We start from the raw sequence: 14,488 nt of genomic DNA on the forward strand, positions 1-14,488 counted from the left end.
ATCACATTTATATATTATATATTATATATACATATTATATTATTTATAAATATATATAATATATAAATGATATATATATATATCACATTTTCTTTATCCAAGCCACTGTTGATGAACACTGAGGTTATATATATATGGATATATATATTTTTTATATATGTATATATATGGATATATATATTTTTTATATATGTATATATATCCATATATATATATATAGGTATATATCTCCCCCATGTGGAATACTACACAGCCAAAAAAAAAAGAATGAAATCATATCCTTCCCCAAAACATGGATGCAGCTAGAGGCCATCCTCCATAGTGAAATAACTCAAACAGAAAATCAGTAAGTGAGCATATTCTCATTTATAAGTGGGAGCTAACCAATGGGTATGTATGTACACTAAGGTGGAAACAGTAAACACTGGGGATTCCAAAAGTGGGGAAGGTGGGATGGGACAAGGGTTGTAAAACCATCCATTGGGTTCTGTGTTACTATTTGGGTGATGATTTCACTTGAAGACCAAACCCAAGCATTATATAATACATCCATGTAACAAACCTGCACCTATACTTTCTGAATCTATAATGAGAAGAAAGTAAAATAAACAAATATTACAGGATCCGAAGGGAGAGACAGATTGCAATACAGTAATGAACTCCAATGTCCCACTTTTAACAAAGGACAGGTCATTCAGATAAAAAAGTAATAAGAAAACATGGGACTTGAGCAACACTTTAGAGCAGTGGGCCTAAGAGACATATACAAAACATTCTATCCAACAGCAACAAAATAAACATTTTTTCAAGTACGCACAGAACATTCTCCAGAATAAACCACATGCTGGGGCATAAAACAAGTCTAAGTAAATTTAAGATAGGAATTATATCAAGTATCTTTTCTGACCACAGCGCTATGAAACTAAAAATCAATAACAATAGGTTTTGGAAAATTCACAAATACATGGAAATTAACCAACATGGTAATGACCAACCAATGGGTCAATGATGATAAAATTAAAAGGGACATTTTAAAATCTTCCAACAAGTGAAAATGGTAACACAATTATCAAAACTTACGGGATACAGCATAAGTGGTTCTAAGAGGAAAGTTTATAGCAGTAAATGCCTATATTGAAAAAGAAAAATCTCACATAAACAACTTATGTTACACCTGAAGGAACTAGATAAACAAAAAACAGTAAGCCCAAAGTTAGTAGAAGGAAGTAAATAATAAAGATCAAGCAGAAACAAATGAAATAGAGACTAGAAAAACAACACAAAAGATCAACAAAACTAAGAGCTAATTTTTCTTTCCTTTTTTTTTTTTTTCTTTTTTGAGATGGAGTTTCACTCTTCTTGCCCAGCCTGGATCGCAATGGCGAGATCTCAGCTCACCGCAACCTCCAACTTCCAGGTTCAAGTGATTCTCCTGCCTCAGCCTCTGAAGTAGCTGGGATTACAGGCATGTGCCACCATGTCTGGCTAATTTTGTATTTTTAGTAGAGATGGGGTTTCTCCATGTTGGTCAGGCTGATCTTGAACTCCTGACCTCAGGTGATCCACCTGCCTTGGCCTCCCAAAGTGCTGAGATTACAGGTGTGAGCCACCGTGCCCAGCCGAGCTGATTTTTTAAGAGAAACAAAATCAACAAACTTTTAACTAGACTAAGGAAAAAAAAAAGATTCAAAAAAATAAACTCTGAGATGAAAGAAGAGACATTACAAATGATGCCACAAAAATACAAAGAATCATAAGAGACTACTATGAACAATTATGCACCAAAAATTGATAAACTAGAAGAAATGAGTAAATTCCCAGACACATAAAACCTACCAAGACTGAATCATGAAGAAATAGAAAATCTGAACACACCAATAATGGATAAAGAGATTGAATACATAATTAAAAGTCTCTCATCAAAGATCAGGACCTGATGACATTACTGCTAAATTCTACCAAACATTCAAAGAAGAATTAACACCAATCCTTCTCAAACTATTTCAAAAAAATTGAAGAGGGAGGAATACTTCCAAACTCTTTTTATGAGGCCAGTATTGCCCTTATACCAAAGTCAGATAAGGACATTACAAGAAAATTACAGGCCAATATATTTGATGGACATAAATGCAAAACTCCTCAAAAACTAGAAAGCCAAATTTATTAACACATTAAAAGGATCAGCCATCACAGTCAAGTGGGATTTATTCCTGGGATGCAAGGGGGATTTAACATACACAAATAAACAAATGTGATACATCACACTAACAAAATGAAGGACAAAAACCATATGATCATCTCATTAGGTGCAGAAAAAGCATTTGACAAAACTAACATTCTTTCATGATAGAAACTCTCACAAAATTGGGTATAGAAGGAATGCCCCTTAACATAATAAAGGTCACATATGGCCCACAGGTAACACTATACCGAACAGTGAAAAGAAAAATCTAACGCCTTTCCTCTAAGATCTGGAACAAGACAAGGATGCCTACTCTTCACCAATTCTATTCAACATAACATTGGAAATTCTTGCCAGAGCAATTAGGCAAGGAAAAGAAATAAAAGGCATCCAAATATGAAAAGAAGTTAATTTGTCACTGTTTTTTGGTCACATAATCTTTATGTTAAGAACCCTACAGAATCCACTAAAAAACTTTTAGAACTACTTAAAAAGTCCAGTAAAGTTGCAGGATACAAAGGCAACACACAAAAATTAGTCACGTTTCTATACACTAACAAAGAATTACCCAAAAAAGAAATCAAGAGAGCAAATCATTCACATAGCTACAAACAAATAAATAAAATACCTAAGAATAAATTTAATCAAGGAGGTGAAAGACTTCTACCCTAAAAACTGTAAAAAAATTGACGAAAGAAATTGAGAGAAACAAATAAATGGAAAAATATCAATGTTTATGGACTGGAAGAACTATTACTATTAAAATGCCCATACTAACCAAAGCTATCTACAGATTCAATGTAATCTCTACCAAAATTCCAATGTCATTTCTCACAGAATTAGAAAAGGCAATCCTAAAATTCATATGAAACAACCAAGAAAAGCATATAGGCAAGGCAATCATGAACAGAAAGAACAAAGGTATAATACACAATTTCAAAATATATCTGGTCGACAGATATATGAAAAAAATGCTTAACATTGCTAATCATTAGGAAAACACAAATTAAAATTACAACAGGATAATTCTACAAAGCTATAGTACTAATATCTATACTACAAAGCTATAGTAATTAAAATACGGTACTGGCACACACAAAAAATAGATACATTAACCAATAGAATAGAATAGAGAGACCAGAAATAAAGCCACGTATGTACCATTAATTGATTTTCAACAAAGTGACAAAAATACACAATGGGAAAAAGGATAGTCTGCTTAACAAATGGTATTGGGAAAACTGGATATCCATATGCAAAAGAATGAAATTGGGCTTTTATCTCACATCCTATATAAAAATTTAACTCAAAATTGATTAGAATTAAATGAATGACCAAAAACTATAAAACTACTACAGGTTGAGCATCCCTAATCTGAAAATCCAAAATTTGGAAATTTTTTGAGTGCTGACATGACACAGTGCAAAATTCCACAAATGCCTGCCTAACATAAACTTTGTTTTATGTCCAAAATTATTTAAAGTATTATATAAAATTACCTTCAGTCTGTGCATATAAGGTGTATATGAAATATACAAAACATAAACAAATTACATGTTTAGACATGAGTTCCATCCTCAAGATATTTCATTATGTATATGAAATATCCAAAATCTAAAAAACAATCCCAAATCCAAAACACCTCTGGTCCCAAGCATTTTGGATAATGGGTACTCAACCTATAGGAGAAAATGAAAAAAAGTATATGACAGTGGTCTAAACAATGATTTTGTGGATTTGATCTGAAAAGCTCAGGCAACAAAAGCAAAATTGGACAAATAGAATTACATCAAACTAAAAAGCTTCTGTACAGAAAAGGAAAAACAGTATGCAGAGACAACCTACAGATGGGAGGGAAATATTTGCAAGTCATACATTCACTAAAGGGTTAATATCCAAAAAAATACAAGTTCAAACAACTGAATAGCAAGAAAACAAGACACCCAATTTTAAAATGAATAAGGAATACACAGAAAGAGGACATTGAATATTCCCAGAGCAAAGATATGATAAATGTTTGAGATGATGGATATGCCAGTTACCCTGATCTGATCACTATGCACTATATCAAAACATCACTATGTACCCCATAAATATGTACAATTATTATGTCAATTAAAAAAATTTTAAATGGGCAAGGAACCTGAATAAACTCTCAGAAGACATTCAAATGGCCAACAGACATATGAAAATATGCTCGACATTGCTAATCATTAGGAAAATACAAATTAAAACTACAAAAAGATCGTATCTCACATCTGTCAGAAAGGCTATTATCCAAAGATGAAACATAACAATGTTAGCAAAGTTGTAGAGAAAAGGGAATCCTTGCACACGGTTGGTGAGAATGTAAACTAACCATTAGGAGAAACTATGGAGATTCCTCAGAAAACTAAAAATAGAATTATTTTATATGATCCAGAAATTACGCTTCTGAGTATTTACCCAAAAGATTTGAAATCAGTTGTCAAAGAGATGTCTGCACTCATGTACCTTGCTGCACTATGCACAATAGCCAAGTTATGAAATCAACCTAAGTGTCCATCAACATATAAATAGATTTAAAATGTGGTATAACTACACAATAAAAATACTATTCAGCCTTTAAAAAGAAGGACATTCTGTCATTTGCAACAAGTGTAGAATTGGAGAACATTATGCTAAGTGAAATAAGCCAGTCAGAGAAAGACAAACTCCCCATATTCTCACCAATATGTGGAATCTAAAACAATCAAACTCATAGAAGCAGAGAGTAGAATGCTGATTATGGAGACTGGGGAGAGGGGGGGATTGGGGAGATGATGGTGAGAGGGTATAAAATCTCACACATAAGGAATATGGCTTTATTAGATCTATAGCACACTGTGGTAAATACAGTTAATAACAGTGTACATTTCAAAATCGCTAAGAGAGTAAATTTTAAACATTCTCACCACAAAAACATGTTAAGTATTTGAGGTGATGGAAATATTAACTAGCTTTATTTAATTATTCCACATTGGCTGAGCAAGGTGTCTCACATCTATAATCCCAGCATTTTGAGAGGTTGAGACGAGAAGATCACTTAAGCCTAGGAGCTGAGACCAATCTGGGAAAATATAGCAAGACTCCATCCCTACCAAACAAAAATTTTTTTTTCATTAGCTCGGCAAAGTGGCATGCACCTGTAGTCTCAGCTACTCAGGAGGCTCAGGATGGAGGATCCGCTTGATCCCAGGAGTTTGAGGCTGCAGTGATCCATAGTTGCACCACTGCACTCCAGCCTGGGTGAGAGAGTGAGATCCTGTCTCTAAAAAAATTATTATTATTATTCCACCTTGTCTTCACAAATCATAACATTACTTTCTACCTCATACATATATATGTATAAATCATCCATTTACACTTAAAGCATTAAAATTTTAAAAACTAGTAAAGTTTTGAAGAAATTAAAAATATATATGCTAGGTGAGGAAAATGGCTTAGAAGAAAAACTAAGTAGTGGTTTGTGAAAAGGGGCCAGATGTTATACAGATTTGGCTGGGAAAACTTTCTGATAATAATATGTTTAAATGAGGAGCTAAAGTAAAGGAGAAAGTACATCATGCTTTTGTGGGAAAAGACAATTTCAGGCAGAGAAGTCCCTGCTGCAGATGCTTGCTTGGCATCCTCAAAGAGTCCCAAGAGATCCATGCGGCTGGAGCAGAACGAGAACATGACAGACAAAGTTGGAAAAATAGTGAGGGGACAGGGATTTTATTCTGATTAAGATGGGAAACATTTAAGCATTATGAACAGAAGAATGATATAATCTAACATCTTTTTTAAAGGTTCTTTCTTGCAGCTGTTTGAAAAATAGATTTGCAAGATGAGTAGCAAGACTAGTTAGAAGGCTATTGCAATGGTTCAGGTTTGAAGTAATGGTATCTTGAACTAGAATAGTAGTGGTTCAGATGTGGTAAGATACTGCAACTGTAGACTAAACAGATTTGGTGGTGGATAGGACAAGTGGCATGACACAAAGCAATAAAGGGTGCACTAAGATTTTGGAATGAGCTACTGGAATGATGGAAGTACCATTGACTGAGGTGTGGCTGACTATGGGAGGAACAGTTTTGGGGCTGCAAAAGAGTCAAGAGTTCCACTGCTAAGACTGAAATGTCGGCCGGGCGCGGTGGCTCACGCTTGTAATCCCAGCACTTTGGGAGGCCGAGGCGGGCGGATCACGAGGTCAGAAGATCGAGACCACGGTGAAAACCCGTCTCTACTAAAAATACAAAAAAATTAGCCGGGAGTGGTGGCGGGCGCCTGTAGTCCCAGCTACTCGGAGAGGCTGAGGCAGGAGAATGGCGTGAACCCGGGAGGTGGAGCTTGCAGTGAGCCGAGATTGCGCCACTGCCCTCCAGCCTGGGCGACAGAGCAAGACTCCGTCTCAAAAAAAAAAAAAAAAAAAAGATTGATATGTCAGTCAGAAACTCCCTTGGAAGTTTCAAATAGGTAGTTACATACACAATCCTTGACTGGAAATATACGTAGAGAAGCTGTTATGAACTGAATGTTTCTGTGCCCCCGAAGAAGAGACCAGAGCTCTCTCCCTCTCTATCTCTTTACCACGTGAGGAGACAGTTGGAAGGCAGATGTCCTACAAGCCAGGGAGGGATCCCTCATCAGGAAGCAAATCTGTGGCTCCTTGATCTTAGATTTTCCAGTCTCCATAACTACAAGAATTCAATGTCTGTTGTTTATTTTTGTATTTTGTTAGAGTCAGCCCAAGCTAAGATGGAAGACATGAGCCTGAAGAGGACACCTAGAGAGTGTTGCTAAAAAAGACAGTAGCCCAAGGACACAGCCTGAAGCACTCTCGCTAACTGAAGTTGGAAGGAGGATAACCCAGCATTAAAGACTGAGTAGGAGCAGCCAGTCAGGGCAAAGGAGAACAAGAGAAAGCTGAATTTCAGAAACCTAGATATGAGATGGTTTTAAGGAGGAAGGACGATCAAGTGTAAAAAGTGCAGCTGGTAGACTGAGCATAATGAGGATGCTATTCAGCTGATAGGAGTAACCTCACAAGAGCTCTTTCAGTGGTGAAAAGGAGACAGAAATCTGTTCTAAGTAGGAGAGAAATGAAATGGAGCTAGCAAGAAGAGACAACAATTTCTAAGAGTAAGGGTTTTGTTATAATGGAGACATATAAATGATGTAATGGTTAGAGCAGAATGTGGAGAAAAGGGTTTTCCCTAGTGGAAGATATTACAACATATTTATTTGTATGCTATTGATAAAGGTTCACTATAGAGATGAATATTGATGATGCAGAGATTGACCATTTTTGGATTGACATCCTTAACAGAAAGGGATAAGATCGGATAAGATCGAGTGCACTAGAAAGGGTGAGGCCTTAGATAGTCCATCCATTGCAAGAGAAGGGAATGCTCATTATAAGGACATAGATAATTTGGTGTGTTTTGTCAGTTTGCGTGTGGAAATTCTCTTCCATTACTTCCATTTACTCAGTGAAATAAAAAGCAAGGTCATCAGCTGAGAATAAAAGATGGTGGGAGTATTAGAGGTTTTAAAAAAAAGAAAGCATAAAATCTTTTACTCAGTGATATGCCAGGGAAAGTTAATAGGTTTTGGGGGGCAGCAGTTAAAGCCATCTCTGAGATTTGTGGTCATAAATTTGACATTAAGCCAATAATTATGGTTGTATTTTTTTTGCTACCTCTGTTTAGCTGATTAGATGCAGTCATGGAGTATGGTAAGATTAGCCCACATGTTCAGCACCCACTATATAAAAGGCTTGAGATTAAAGATAAAAGTGAGGAGGACTCTATCACATTCACAATCTTATGGAAATTGGAAAACAAGCAAAAAATTAAAAGACAGCACGAAATAGCAATAGTCAGAGAACACACAGAGTGAGAAGGTGATACTATTCATGGTAGTGAAGGATCAGAGAAGGTAGCCTGGAAAAGGTTACTATAATCTCTCTCTCTAACTCATGCAACAGATGATTTCACACCTGTGATGGTTAATTTTATGTGTCAACTTGACTGGGCTAAGGAATATCCAGAGAGATGCTAAAACATTATTTCTGGTGTGTCTGTGAGCATGTTTCCAGAGCAGATTAGCATTTGAATCAGTAAACTGAGTAAAGATCTGCTTTCACCAATGTGGGCAAGCATCATCCAATCTGTTGAAGGCCTGGATAGAACAAAAAGGCAGAGGAAGGGTTTATTCACTCCCTCTGTTCTTGAGCTGGGACAGACGTCCATCTTCTCTCAGTCTTGGACATCAGAGCTCCTGGTTCTTGGGACTTCAGACCCTGGGATTTACATCAGCACCCTCCTCCTCTTCTCCCCTCCAAGTTCTCAGTTCTTCAGCCTCAGGCTGAGAGTTCTACCATTGGCTCTCCTAGTTATCAGGCCTCAGACTCTAACCAAACCACACTATCTGCTTTTCTGGGTCTCCAGTTTACAGACGGCATATCATGAGACTTCTTGACCTTCATAATTGCGTTAGCCAGTTCCCATAATTCTCCTCTTAGATGCAACCTTATATCCCACTGGTATCCTGACAAATACAACACCACCGCAGGATTCAAATGTAACTAAGAGAGTTTTGTAATGGAAGAGACCTGTAACAATGGCTGTGATGCCAGTTCAATCCAAAAGCATTGCCAGTGGAGTGAATTCCTCTGTCTCTCAATGCAGACCAAGTCCTTGCCAATAGCTTAAGAGAAAAAAAAAAGTGAAGAACAAGAATCTGCTAGTGTTTCTTCATTTATACGGATTGTCTCTCAGATAGGAGAAATATCAGGTCTGCTATTTCCCAGATGCTATATATCCTGTTTAGGTATATATAAATTAATTAATTAATTAATTATCTTTTTTCTTTGTTCCCTCTTTCAACTCTACCCAGGTTTCCACTAAGAATCTCCATTGAGGTGGTCAGTATCCACCCCACACACTTCACATTGCTCCCCACTGTACTCAGAGTGGACTTGCACATCCCCAATGTGGATTGCCGCATCATTATAATGGAAGGAGTGTTTCAAAGTTCCGTACTTCCTCATTTTGAAAACCTTAATGCGAATTGGTTTCCTTCCAAGTAAGTGCAAATAGTATGTTTTAGTGACTCAGATTTTTTAAAGAACAAGAATATTTGCTTCCCATTATATATTATTGGCAATAGTTGATATCCAATCACTTTTTTTAATTGCTCTCATACTCTTAGATCTGTTTTATTGCAATTTTTTTCAAGTGTGGAAAACTATTTCTAAAATATTATTTAAACTTGAGTATACACACTTATGTTGGTTTTATTCATCATTATTACGAGCCACTCAGAAATAACAACTGAGATGTATACTGAAAGATGAATAAAGATATTCTGACAGAAAATGGAGAATAAAATTTCAGACCACAGGAGCAGCCTCTAAAGATGCAATAGAGTAGGCAATGAAGCCAATGCCACATGCAGACACCATTTTCCTCAAGATACTTGGAGCAAGAAAGAAGAGCTCTGGCCCCAGCTCCAGAGGGGAGGGGTGGATTCTGACTAGCTTAATCCATTCACCATGACTCCATTTTCTTTGCCAGGGATCAGTTAGGCATGAACATGTGAAGCAATCCTAGCCAATGGAGTGACACACGAGAAGTCTGGAGGGGAAGTTGGCAGAGAAAACAGACATACGAAGAGACCTAGTGAAAAGCTGTCTCTCTTCTTCTACTGGACGTTGTCTTGTTTCTATATTCCAGTGGAACTGTCTCAGCTATCTTGAAAACAGGAGGAGCACTAGTCAAAACCTAGTCACTATGCTGAGGACAGCAGAGTGAAAATTTGACAAGAATGGAAATTCCAATGATGTCATCATTGAGTGGCAGAATCAACCAACCCAGAAGCTGCTCTCTCAGGCCTTTTTTTTTTTTTCCTGTAATCTATCAAATATAATTTTTGAAAGGAAGTGAAGAAGGGAGAAGAAAAGGGGGTGGAACGGGTGAGGAGACAAAACTAAATTAACTATAGAATTTTAAAACTTTAAAAAATATTTTTAAGTGATAGTTTAGGTACCAATTGGAACAATTCCTAATTAGTGAAGTTTTGTTTCTCAGATTACAGACACAAGAATGCCATGAAAAACAAAATTTTTTTAAATTAATTTATTTATTTTTGAGACAGAGTTTCGCTCTTATTGCCCAAGCTGGAGTGCAACGGCAAGATCTCGGCTCACTGCAACCTCCGCCTCCCGAGTTTCAAGTGATTCTCCTGTCTCAGCCTCCTGAGTAGCTGGGATTACAGGTGCCTGCCACTATGCCAGGCTAATTTTTGGTATTTTTTTAGTAGAGACGGGTTTCACCATGTTGGCCAGGCTGGTGTCGAACTCTTGACCTCAGGTGATCTGCCTGCCTGGGCCTCCCAAAGTGCTGGGATTACAGGCGTGAGCCACGGTGCCTGGCCGAAAAACAAAATTTTAAAGCTTGTATTTGATAGCTAAGAATGCTGAGGTCCAGACGGGATAAATGCTCACCCAAGCTCACGGTGCTAATTGTAGCAGAGCTAAGATCCCAACTTAAGGCTCTCAATTTCGTGTCCTATGCTTAAAAGTGCCACTGTAACTGTTTTAACATCTGCAAATAAAGTCGCTGCCGTTTCCTCCAAATACTTCAAAGGTTTGTTGTGAGAACCAATGAGATCATCCTTGTGACTCATCTTACATTATAAGCAGTGTCACTTCACCATAAATAAAAGGTATTAATGTTTAAAAAATTATTACAATTCTTTGGATTCAAATAAAGTGGTATTACATGGAAATAACTGACTGAATTTGTAATTCATTATTTTAAAACCATATAATTACTTGAAATTTTATGCTATACTGTCTTTACATTACTTTTTAATAGAAAAATAGTGATATTGGGTCATCGGTAATATTCAGTTTCCCAAAATGTGTAATAAACTGTTTTTAATCAATTTTCATAAGGATAACAAAGTCAATGTCCACTCAATTTTCCCTATCCTCTAAGATCATGTCAATAATTGTTTTAAAAAGCAATGTTAGGTGTATTTTTAAAGACCTTGCATACAGTATGTGCTCAATATTTGTCTGTTGGAGGAATAAACAAATGCTTTCATACTTATTTAGAATTATTTTAATTACTTCTCATATTTTGTCACAAGACTCTCTAATCAGCAGTCTTCTTCCTTCATCCTTTTTCATCCCAGTCTGTTCTCAGATAAAAATTAATTTAGATAATATTTAGTGTATCTATTTGGCATATAGTAAGTACATAATACACATATACACATGTACACCATATGCACACGTACACACATGTGTATGCATATGCACACACACACACGAAAACGGTGATCAGTCTCCCCATCAATGAATCTTCTCGTCTTCCACCCAGAGGGATGTAAGCCTGGTTGACAGGGTCCTCTGAGCAAAAAGGAAAAACAGGGGTTGAGATTCTCAGATGTAATCCCATTTTCACAATTGTTCCCAATCTTTCAGACAGGCCTTGTACGTCTATGCATGGAGAGTGCATCTCTTTCAACCCCCACAAGCAAATATCCAGTCTTCTGCTTTGGTGGAGGAGAAATAGTTGTACAGTTGTGTTGGGCAGGGAAGGTGATGTGTGGTTTTGCTTCTTAATAGTCTTTAAACCAGTTTTCCTGACTCCACAAGTATCTGATGCCTCCAATTTTTGAGATTTTTATGATTCATCTTCTTAATTGGATTGCTTCTTCTTGGATTTCCTTCTTGCACTGCAACAATCTGTTAAGTCCATAACCATTCATTCATTTACTTTTGTGCTTCCAAAATTGTATTGGCATTTCTCATCTTGTGTTATCTCCTCTCTCATTAACTGTTCCCACGAGTCTAAACTTTCTTTTGCTTTCAGCCACATTTTTATGTGTTTTTTTTTTTTGGAGAGAGTAAAGATAAATATTTGTGTCCAGTTCATTTTTAACTAGGTGCTCTTTAATGAATCTTCAAACGTCAAGCCATGCTTGCCTTCCCAGAATAAAACCTACCTAATCACGACACATTATTTTTAATATATTACTAGATTCTCCTTGATAATATTTGATTTTGAGTGTTCACATCTAGTTTTATAAGTGCAATTGGCATATTATTTTTTAATCTGCTCCTACAATTTCCACGTCAAGATGATATTAACCTCACAAAATGAATTTGGTAGCTTTACTCTTGTTATATAATCTGAGAAGTTTGTATAAGATATTTCTGCTTAATATGCTAAATAATACAATAAACTAGCTTCCAAAAACTGATTTGTGTCTGGTGTTTTGGATAGGCAAGTGAAACTTTTTAACAACTTTGATACCTCTTCCTTGTTATCATTTCCTCTTTGAGTCACTGTTAGTTTGCTTACATTTTTCCTAAAATTTTTTACATTTTTTCTGAGTTTTGAAATATAAAGGCATCAAGTTTCTTATCAGACATTCTTTGAATTATTGACTCTCTACTTATATCTTATATTTGCACTTATATTTTCTTTTCTACAAATAATATTCTTTATTTGAGCCTGTCTTATTTACCTTTTGGATCAGATTTAGCAGAGGTTTGTCTATTTCATCAGTCCTAATTTTGTTTGGAAACCCTTGTTAATGATTTTTATTTTGAAGTCTTTTTTCTGTTTCATTAATTTCTGCTACCCTCTCTTTAACTTCCTTTACTCTAAATTCTTCAGTTTCACTGTTTTTTTCCTTTTATGTACCTCAAATTTAACAGTTATCTTGTGTTTTCAAGTATTTATGTATTCCTAATATAGAAATTTAGACTATAAATCTCTCTAAGATTCACTTTAACTGCATCCACTAAATTTTGATACATAGTGCTTTAGAAATTATTGAGTGATAAATATTTTCTGATTTCTAATTAATTTCCACTTTAACCCAAAAATTGTTTGTGACTATACCCACCCTCCAAATCACGCAGGATAGTCAGAAAGAAAAAAAATTTACATTTTTCTTATTTCTAAAATATTATTACATTGTGATTGAGAATCAATATGCTGTTGACATTTTTGGAATTTGTAGAGATTTCTATTGTAGCCTTGCCCAAGTGAATTTTGAAAATAATCTCTATGTACTGTGAATCAATGTTCATTCTCTGCGTTGGATACAAGCTTCTATACATATTTATTAAAGCAAGCTTTCAATAGGTTATTCAAATCTCCTTTTCTTTCTCTCTTCTATTTTTCCAGCTGTTTGTTCTGTGTTACGGGGAGAAATATTTTAAACTTCCTTCTATGTTTGTAGGTTTGTCAGTTTCTCTTTGTAGTTTCTTTATGTCTTTCAATCCTTTGTGGTTAGGAGATTTGAATTGGGAAGATTAAAAAATGTTAGGAGTTTTTAGACCAGTGGGAATAAAACTCAAGGCCTAATACAAAAAAAGAAACACAATGCTCTAAATCTGACAGGAAAAAGGCCTATTTTTCTCAATTGTGTATAGTGTTTACAAACCTCTGAGAGAGGTGACCCCTCTTTTTCTAAAATCTGTAAAGTATTTTCAGGGAAAGTTGTGGAGAGGGCGTCTCCACCTGGCTTCATGTATTTCCTCTCCTCCCCTCCCTTCCTAGCACAGCCTGTCTTTGGTCAAAAGCTTCCTATATCTCTCTCTTACTCTCCCTTCTCATGGCTTCTCTTTATCTCTGGTGCCCATTCTATCCTTTCCGTAAGTATTTCCATTTTCTTTTCCTCTTTATGTCTCCCTTAATGGGTCATAAAGTGGAACTTGAGAGTTTTTGTTTGTTTGTTGATAATGCTTATGTTTATGCTATTAATATGAAAATGATATTCATTCAACTCAAACATACATAAGTCATTTGAAGAAAAAAATTGTGTCAGATTTTTCTTCATCTTTTTCAATAACCATTACAATTTTTTAAACATTCATGCGTCTAAAATTGCTTTTTTTCCCTTTGGTTTAACAACTAATGATTATTTTAAAAATTCCTATTGCAACCTCAGATTTCTATTGCACCCATTTTTAATGGGGAGGGAAATGTATAATATCATCTCCTTTTGCTGAAAGAGTCTGTGAAATAAGTGTAATTTCTTTTCAGCTTAGTCCCTGTGTTGTAATTGTAGAATAGTTAAAGGAGAGCATGTGTACTAATTTTTTTCAAAGAAAAAAATGTTTTTTTTTTTTTCAACAACAGAAGTTTGTGTCTAGGAGGAAACTCATCTAATTGGTCCAAGACCAGGCTGCTAAAATGCAATGCTTATTTATCTCAGAGCCATGACACAAAATAATATTGCCACTAAAATGTAAAAAAGAATATTAAATTTACATAT

The sequence above is a fragment of the Hylobates moloch genome, unplaced genomic scaffold, assembly GCF_009828535.3.
Source record: "Hylobates moloch isolate HMO894 unplaced genomic scaffold, HMol_V3 SCAFFOLD_2, whole genome shotgun sequence".
NCBI classification, from domain to species: Eukaryota; Metazoa; Chordata; class Mammalia; order Primates; family Hylobatidae; genus Hylobates; species Hylobates moloch.